The 9,056-nt window shown below is 49.1% G+C and overlaps 1 pseudogene across 1 annotated transcript; it reads left to right on the top strand.

Annotated features, from left to right (window-relative positions):
* The first annotated feature begins 284 nt into the window (after window positions 1–284).
* Window positions 285–771, top strand: LOC309617690 (serine/arginine-rich splicing factor 3 pseudogene; annotated as a pseudogene). The gene has a single exon. The product of its transcript is annotated as a serine/arginine-rich splicing factor 3 pseudogene (transcript).
* The last annotated feature ends 8,285 nt before the right edge of the window (window positions 772–9,056 follow it).

Below are 9,056 nucleotides of genomic sequence, written 5' to 3'. Positions count from 1 at the left end.
AGACGGGGCCAAACACCACCAGGCTGGCCACACGTGTCCAGCCGCCGCTCCAGCCCCGTCAGCCGTGAGTCCGGTCACCAGGGCTCTGAGTGTCTGCTCCAGGGAGCTGGGGTTCACCCTCTCACCCGGGAGGCCAGGCCAAGAGAGCAGGGCCCCGGGCTGGACACATAGGGGAAAACGCATCCCCACAGGACAGCTTGTGCGAGCAGATTCAGCTACCAGATTCTAGAGGCCCGGGACCACCCTGTGGCCCGTGAAACCCAGGAGCCACGAGGGTCTTGCAACGTGATTCCTGTCCGTTGGACTGTAAAGTTTATGTAGGGAATCTTGGAAACAGTGGTAACAAGGCTGAATTGGAACGAGCTTTAGGCTATTATGGACCACTCTGAAGTGTGTGGGGTGCTAAAAACCCTCCCGGCTTCGCTCTCGTTGAATGTGAAGATCCCCAAGATGCAGCCGATGCTGTCCGAGAACTAGATGGGAGAACACTATGTGGCTGCCGAGTAAGAGTGGACCTGTCGAATGGGGAAAAGAGAAGTCGAAATCGTGACCGCCTCCTTCTTGGGGTCGTCGCCCTCGAGATGATTATGGGAGGAGGAGTCCTCCACCTCCCACACATCTCCAAGATGGAGAGCCTTCTCCGTCAGCCAGAGCAGGTCCCTTTCTAGATATAGGAGAAGAGAGAGATCCCTGTCCCAAGAGAGAAATCACAAGCCGTCCCGATCTTTCTCTAGGTCTCCTAGCCGATCTAGGTCAGATGAAAGGAAATAGAAGACCACTTTGCAAGAGGAGTGGTGTACAGGCAATAACTTCATTTGGCAGGAGTATGTACAGAAAATTCAAGTTTTGTTTGAGACTTCCGAAGCTTGGTGCACTTTTTAAATGTTTTAGTTGTTCACATTTGTTTGTCTCTTGGGACAGTGACACATAAAGGTGTCATTCTCTATGGTTTGAAATGGGTCCTGTGAGGCATGTAATATGAAGAATTGTTACCTTACAATGTTCCCTTAAGCAAAATTGAACTTGCTTTGAATTTTTGGTCTTGCCTAGACTGATAATAAAACTCTAACTCCTGCCCACCTAAAGTGTGATGTTTACTATTATGGAAACAACACTGGCAAACATTGAAAAGACTTTCTGTAGCTGGGATGTGGTATGCAGCTGTAGTTAAGCAAGCAGTCTTTAAAAGGTGCTGTGAACCCAAGCCAGCAGGTAAAAATGAAAGCCGCACCCTTACCCTAGATTAGAGGTTTAAAAATTCCACTAGTCTTCACACCGGACAAGAGATTGTCCAGGGAGTTTAAAATCTAAGAAGTTTCAAGGAAGTTAGTTTACCTTTGAGTTAGGTCATACGTCCCCTCTGTGATTGCTGTACATGAATACATAGCTCTTTGTAATATTTTTTGGAAATTTGAGATTATCAAGATACCAATGTCCTGCCAGATTAAGAGTATATTGTAGAGCTGAACTTTGAGTTACTGTGCAATTTTTTTTTTCATGCTGTCATTTGTAATATGTTTTGTGAGAATCCTTGGGATTAACGTTTTGGTTGCAAAAGAAAAAAAGAAAAGAAAAGAATCCGCCTGCCAATGCAGGGGACACAGGTTCAAGCCCTGGTCCGGGAAGATCCCAGGTGCCGCAGATCAACTAAGCCCGTGGGCCACAACTACTGAGCCTGCACTCTAGATCCTGGGAGCCAGAACTACTGAGCCCCCGTGCCACAACTACAGAAGCCCACACGCAACGAAGACCCAACGCAGCAAGAAAAAAAAGACAATACTGGCCAGGTGATCAAGGGTAAAATCGTTTGTCATAAGTCCCGTTGATGGTGTGTATCCTTGATGTGACCTGAGGAGAATGGCATTTTTATCTCTGTCTGGGTCTTCCGCCCCAAACCCCATAACTCCAGACCAACCATAAGAAAACATCAGAAAACAAACAGACTAACAAATTGAGGGACAAAACACCTGACCAGTCCTCCTCAAAACTTTCAAGGTATCAAAACCCAGCGACGTCTGAGAAATGTCACAGCCCAGAGGAGACTGGGACAGAAAAAGGATGTTAGGGGAACACTAGGGAAATTCTAATAAAGTGTGGACTTTAGTTAATAACAATGTATCCATCTTGGTTCCTTAGTTGGATAAACATGTCACACTAAGGTACTAATGAGTTGGAAATAGGGGTACTGGGTCAGGGTCCACGGCACTCTGTACACTCTGTACAGATCTTTGCAACTTTTTTGTAACTCTAAGCTCTTGTAAAATTAAGCGAGTACTGAACAGAGCTAAGAATGTTATTTCCCTGATTTGAACATGCCTGAGTTTCTTTTCATGGTCACATTTTTGCTATTTGGATGTGTCTTGGAATCAGTAGCAAAGGAGAGTTGCCAGCCCCTGGGAAGATGTGGGTGGTTCGCAGGTGGCTTGCTCTGGAGCTGAAGACCACGGTGGGGTGGGAAGTCTGCAGCCTCGGGCTGCACTTAGAAACATGGGAGGGGATGGGCCAGCTCAGTTAGGGATGGAACCTATAAATAAAACTTTTTTCTTTTCCGTTATGGCTTATCACAGGATACTGAATATAGTTCCCTGTGCTAGACAGTAGGACGTTGTAGTTTATCCATCCTATATTTAATAGTTTGCATCTGCTAACCCCAAACTCCCAATCCAACCCTCCCTCACTGTTTCTCCCCCTTGGCAACCACAAGTCTGTTCTCTATGTCTGTGAGTCTGTTTTTGTTTTGTAGACGAGTTCATTTGTGTCGTATTTTAGATTTCACATATAAGTGAGATCATATGATATTTGTCTTTCTCTTCTGACTTACTTCACTTAGTATGATAATCTCTAGGTCCATCCACGTTGCTGCAAATAGCATTATTTCATTCTTTTTATGGCTGAATAATATTCCATTGTATATATGTACCACATCTTCTTTATCCATTCATCCATCAGTGGACATTTAGGTAGCTTCCATGTCTTGGCTACTGTAAATAGTGCTGCAATGAACGTTGGGGTGCATGTATCTTTCTTTCTTTCTTCTTTCCTTCTTCCTTTCTTCCTTTCTTTCTTTCTCTCTCTCTCTTTCTCTTTCTTTCTTTCTTTCTCTCTCTTTCTCTCTTTCTCTCTTTCTTTCTTTCTTTTTTCTTTCTTCTTTTATTGTCACACGGCATGTGAGATCTTAGTTCCCTGACCAGAGATGGAACCCACGCCCCCTGCACTGGAAGCATGGATTCTTAACCACTGGACCACCAGGGAAATGCCAGGGGTGTATGTATAGTTTTGAATTAGAGTTTTCTCCGGATCTATGCCCGGGAGTGGAATTGTGGGACCCTATGGCAGCTGTATCTGTTCCTGCACGCCTCACATCAACCACCTGCACTCCAATCCTTGCTCTCAACGTCATCTTCGGGGAACCCAACCTGCGACAGGGACCTTGACAAGAAGAAATGGCTCAGGGAAAAGCTACCTGCACGGGGAGGAGATAGAGACCATCGCCCCTGGGGTGCGGAGGGGAGAGTGGGTGCAGAGGTTTGTCATTTCACCCCCGATACTCATCTCAGCCCTCGTGGCTGCCCCACTCTAGGTCACCTCGGGATACAGAGGTGAGCCGGTTAGAGTCCCTGCCTGTGCAGGAATCGGGGCACCAGCGGGTCTGAATAATATTAGTGCAGGGTCTCCCCCGTGGCACTGGGGTTATTCGGGGCGGGTCATCCTCTGCTGAGGGCCCCTCCTGGGCACTGTGTGGGGTTTAGCAGCATCCCTGGCCTCACCCATTTGATTCCAGGGGCCCTCCCTCCCAGTTGTGACAACCACAGATTTTCCCCACACATCACGGAAGAACTGGGTGAGGCGGGGGCAGGATGGCTCTGGGCGAGGACAGCTGTGTTGAAGCAACCAGCCTGGCCCAGGGCAAGGTCTGCCCCAATCCCGTCAGCGCCTGCATTTAGAACTGCCCCTTTCCTCTCCCACCTCCCCTGCCCTGCAGTGGTCTCCGAGACATCATCCCCATGTAATAAATCACACCTTCTCAGTTTACTGTTTGCTGCCCTCACTAGAACGTGAGCTCTTTGAGGACAGGGATGCTGTTATGTCCCCAGCACCTAGAAGAGTGTCTGCTGTGTAGTAGATGCTTCATAAATACTTGCTGAATAAAGGAGTTGAATAAAGGGATGAGTGGATGAATGAATGAAGGTTACAATGGAAGGAGGGGGGAGATTCCCTTTCTGGCTCTCGGGGGTTGGGAGATCAAGTGAAAGATCTGTCCTAAATAGGCTGACCAGCCTTCTGGGGTTCCCCGGGACTGAGAGTTTCCCCAGAGTTCCAGCGCTCAAACCTGAGCGGTCCTGGGCAAACTGGGGGCGGGTGTTGGTCACCCTATCTAAACACAGTAACAATTCCAGCTGCAATAGCAATGGCCAATGACCTCTACGGTCTTATTGACCATGCACAGTTCTCTACCTGGCGGGGAAGGGTGGGCCGGGATTGGAATTCTGGTGATCCAGGGCGGGTGAGGGCACACCCTGGGCTTGTGGAGGGGAGTCCAGGAAGGTTCTGGAGGAAGTGACAGTGACACAGGAGGGAGGGAGGAGTCTAAGGAAGAACATCCCACATGACAACCTGTGCCAATGGCCCTGGGCCCAAGGTCACACCTGACCAGGGCTTGCTTTTTTTTTTTTCTAATTTACTTTTCCCCACATGGATATGCAATTGTCCTAATGCCATTTATTGAAAACTCCTTAATTTCCCCACTTTCTATCATATCAAGTTCTCATATATCTGTTTCTGGACCTTTTTTCTATACCATAGAGCTATACGTCCCATCCTTGCACCACTAGGGCTGTTTCATCACTATAACTTTATTTATTCATTTTGTTTTGGCCGTGCTGTGTGGCATGTGGGATCTTATGTCCCTGACCAGGGATCGAACCCGCGTCCCCTGCAGTGGAAGCTCGGAGTCTTAATCACTGGACCTCCAGGGAAGTCCCCAGGGCTTGCTTTGACATCCATGGAATGGTGGCAGGTGGGCACGGGGAGCAGCTGTCTGTGAGCCATCCTGGGTAGAAATGCAGGGTGGAGGGGAGGACAGATGGAGCTGGAGGGGAAGAAGCGGAGGAGGGAGGGAGGAAGGGAGGGAGGCCGGGCGAGAGACAGACAGAGAGTTTCCGGAGACAATAGCTCTGGCCGTGTCCTAGGGCATGAAAGCTGAAAATAGCTCCTAGTGCCGGGAGCCTTGGAGCCGGAGGCTGGGAGCCAGGGTGACTGGCTCTCCTCCCTGGTGTGTGTGTGTTGCGGGGGGGTGGGTGGCTCTGGGCTTCTCAGGCTGGGAATGGGGTGCACAGAGCAGGAACGGAGCAGGGACCCTTCTCTCTGGAACCTCGTGGGCCATCCTCAGCTCACAAAGCTGAGCCACTCCTTGCCCTACAAGTGGGGGGCTTATCCTCCCTGTCCCCTGGATCATACCCCCTCACACACAACTTCCCCGTGTGTGTTCCCAGCAACCAAGAGAATCTGTTTTTAAAAGATTTGGGGGAGGGGGGTAACCATACAAACAAGAGCAGAATGGATACTTTTTCAGGATATGAATGGCTCTGTGTAAGCCCACCCCCAGGGTAACCACAGTCCTGACCTCTAACACTCTTGACGAGTCAGCCTTGGTCTGGGCTTGCGGACCCACGGAAGCTTCCTCATTCCCTCCTTCAGGTCCCGACTCTCCCTCGGCGTCTTTGTGAGAAGCACCCGGGGAAGTGGGACTGCTAGGCTGTACTGCTGCTAGAACTCCACCTGGGCTCCACCAGGCTCCAGCCCCCCGCCCTGTCCACCTAACTGACCCTGAGGCACCTCAACTGGTAGGAGCAGCATCACCTTCCCTCCTGGGACTCGTGATACTTAAGGGAGACACCGAAAGACAAGCCTTTGGCTCCCTGGCTGGCAAAGAGCAGGTACTCAATTGTCATAAGTGTCCGTATCAGTGAGGGTTCTCCAGACAAACAGAATCCATATGGGGTGTGTGTGTATATACACACACACGTACATATGTACAAGCATACAAAAATATACAGCTGTGTACATATGCAGTATGCGTACACACATATACACACATAGTATATACAATACACACATACATATATACACACATATAAAATGCAGTTCGTATATATACAGTATGTATACACACATATACACACAATATAGACAATACACACATACATATACACTATACATACACACATATAAAATGCATAGTTTGTATACAGTATGTACACATACGTATAACATATGCAATATACACACCTAGGTACATATATAGCATACGTATATACACACATACAAAGATATTTAGGTGTGCATATAGACAGTATACATACATACACATATAATATATGCAATACATACACGTACATACATATAGACACACATATACACCTACATATAAAAGCATATAGCATAAAAATATATATGTACTGTATATAGAAATTCATCGTATATATACATACATATATCATATATATAAGATATATACACATACATATATACAATGTGTACACACACACACCTATATGTAAATATGCGCATGTACATACACATATAAATTCATACGCAAGTGTGTATATAATAGTATATTCATATATACATATAATACCTAGAAACATATTGGGGGGGAGGTGTCACGGTACGTCAAGGGCGGGAGTCGAACCCGCCACCCCAGGCCCCGAGGGGTCTCCCCGGGTCTCCACTTCGGGCCGGTGGGTGTGGCCGGGGGGGGCAGCTGAAGACGTGCGTGCGTGCTTGCGTGCGTACGTGCGTGCGTGCGTACGTGCGTGCGTGGGGGCGGGTCCACGGGGCGGGAGGTGCTCGCCGCGAGTGAGTGGTTCAGCCGGGCCCCGGCTCATTGTGCTTGCTCAGGCCGGCCCCAGTTGGCAGCAGCGCTGGAGGCCCCGGGCCTGTGACCACAAAGAGGGAGCCGGGGGCCGGACGGGAGCAGGCCGGCGGCGGCGGCGGCGGCGGCGGCGCCGGCTGAGGCCCAGGCCAGGCTCCCTCCCCTCAGCCTCCCGCCCGCCCGCCCGCCTGTCCCGCCCCCGCCGGCGGCGCCCCGCCCCTCCCCCAACCGCCAGACTAGCCTGGTGCGGGGGCCGCGCGCGAAAACGTGGGGGAGAAGCTGAGACTGGAGTCGCCCGTGGTGGCCGAGCCCGCCGTCTACCCATGGCTGCTGCTGGTCTACGTGAGTGCCGCCCGTCCCCTCTTCCCGGACCTCCACCTCTCTTCCCCCACGGCGCGCGCTGAGCCCACCGAGTAACGGAGCGACTCGAGTCGCCAGACCCTCTTTGGAGCCCCCCTTCCCGCCCTGCCTGGTTCTCCACGGCCGTTTCCAGCCCCCGCGCGCAGGGTGGGCAGAGGGGAGCCGGGGCCGGCCGGGGCCACAGACTCGGCAGCGGGGACCCCGCGCTTCCGAGGGGCGCCCGAGCCGGTCTGCCGTTGGCCCTGTAGGGCTGGGGACCCAGGTCCCCCCCACCCCGGCCTGGACTGCCGGCGGGCTTGCCCTTCCGTACTTTATGATCTTGACACGTCGGGTTTCTTTTTCCTGGCCAGCTTTACCATTACCTGACCAGCTTTCCCAGCATCCCCTGATAATGTGTTAGATATTCAAGTTTTAGGGCCCGGTCCCAGCCCTATGGAATCAGCAACTCTGGTGGGGCTCAGTGATCTCTGTTACAACAGGCCCTCCAGATGATTTTTATTCACCTTAAAGTTTGAAAATATCTGCATTGTCAGCTGGCCGAAGCGTCCACCAGCAGGTGAAGGGGAGTGGCGCCTGGAAAAGATAGGGACTAGCCAAGGTAAGTACAGTAGCATTTGCCATGGTAGTAATGGAGAATGCCTTTTCTCCACTGGTTGGCACAGACTAGTATCTGGGAGCAGTGGCAGGGTTATTTAGGATGCTTTACATTGCAGTGTAGAGTGACCGCTGTCCTGGTTTGCCAGGGACTTCCCCTGTGTGAGCACTTAAAATCTCATCCTGGCAAACCCCTTAGCCTTGGGTTTGATAAACTTAGGGAATAACGTGAAATTTAGGGGAAACATGATCTAGGTTTTGGGCAAGTCACAAGTGCTAATTAAAGCTAAGCAAGTATGGACAACATCTAGCCTTCTTTACCCCTTTGCGGGGAGGTAAATCTTGATTGGGTGAGAGGACTTATTGTTAAGAGATCTTTGTAGAAACATCCCCTTCTGCTTAGTCCGCTGGTTCTCCGTTCTGGCTAGACATTGGCATCGTCTGAGGAGAGTTAAAATGATTGTATTGGTCTAGCATGACCAACCGTCGGTGTGAGGGTTTTTAAAAAGTGCTTCAGAGGATTCTAATGTGCAGCCAAATTTAGGTGCCACTGCTTAAGCTTTTGAACCGCTGCTATGTATTTTCACCTCATCTTGCTGTGAGAATATCCAACTGTAGTTGAGGTTTGTTGTTTTTCTTTTTCTTTTTTTAACTGTCTTATTATAAGATTTACTGTCTTAAATAAGATTGAATGGACAGAAAATCCTGCTAGTCCATTTGGTATAGCTGGATACCCGGAGTAATATCGTTAAGATATGTACCATTTAAGTATTGTGACTGGCCTTTTAAAAATTAACATATGCATTAAATTAGTATTGATAGTATAGATCTCTTTCGAAGTTGTCATGTTGGGGAGCTATACCTCTAATCTGCTGCCATTGCTAAATATCTGGACACCTCTTATTAGGAATTGCTTTTAAAAATCTTTAGGGATTAAAACCAAGATTGTTGTATTATTTGTACTGGGACCACAAAAACCTCACAGAGTTCCCCCGCTGTACCTTCTACCCCCATCTCTAACCCTTGGCAACTTCTAATCTGTTCTCCATCTCCACAGTTTTGTTATTTTAAGAATAATATGTAAACATAATCATGAATTACTTAATCTTCGGAGATTGGCTTTTAAAAACTTTTCCCTCGGCATCATTCCCTTGAAGTTCATTTCAATTTTTGCATATATTAATAATTTGTTCCTTGTTGTTGCTCGGTAGTATTCTATCATAAGATT

The sequence above is a fragment of the Balaenoptera borealis genome, assembly GCF_965194805.1.
Source record: "Balaenoptera borealis genome assembly, chromosome: 1".
Classification (NCBI taxonomy): domain Eukaryota; kingdom Metazoa; phylum Chordata; class Mammalia; order Artiodactyla; family Balaenopteridae; genus Balaenoptera; species Balaenoptera borealis.
The sequence above is the reverse complement of the archived record's forward strand: the minus strand, read 5'-3'. Positions and strand labels throughout refer to the sequence as shown.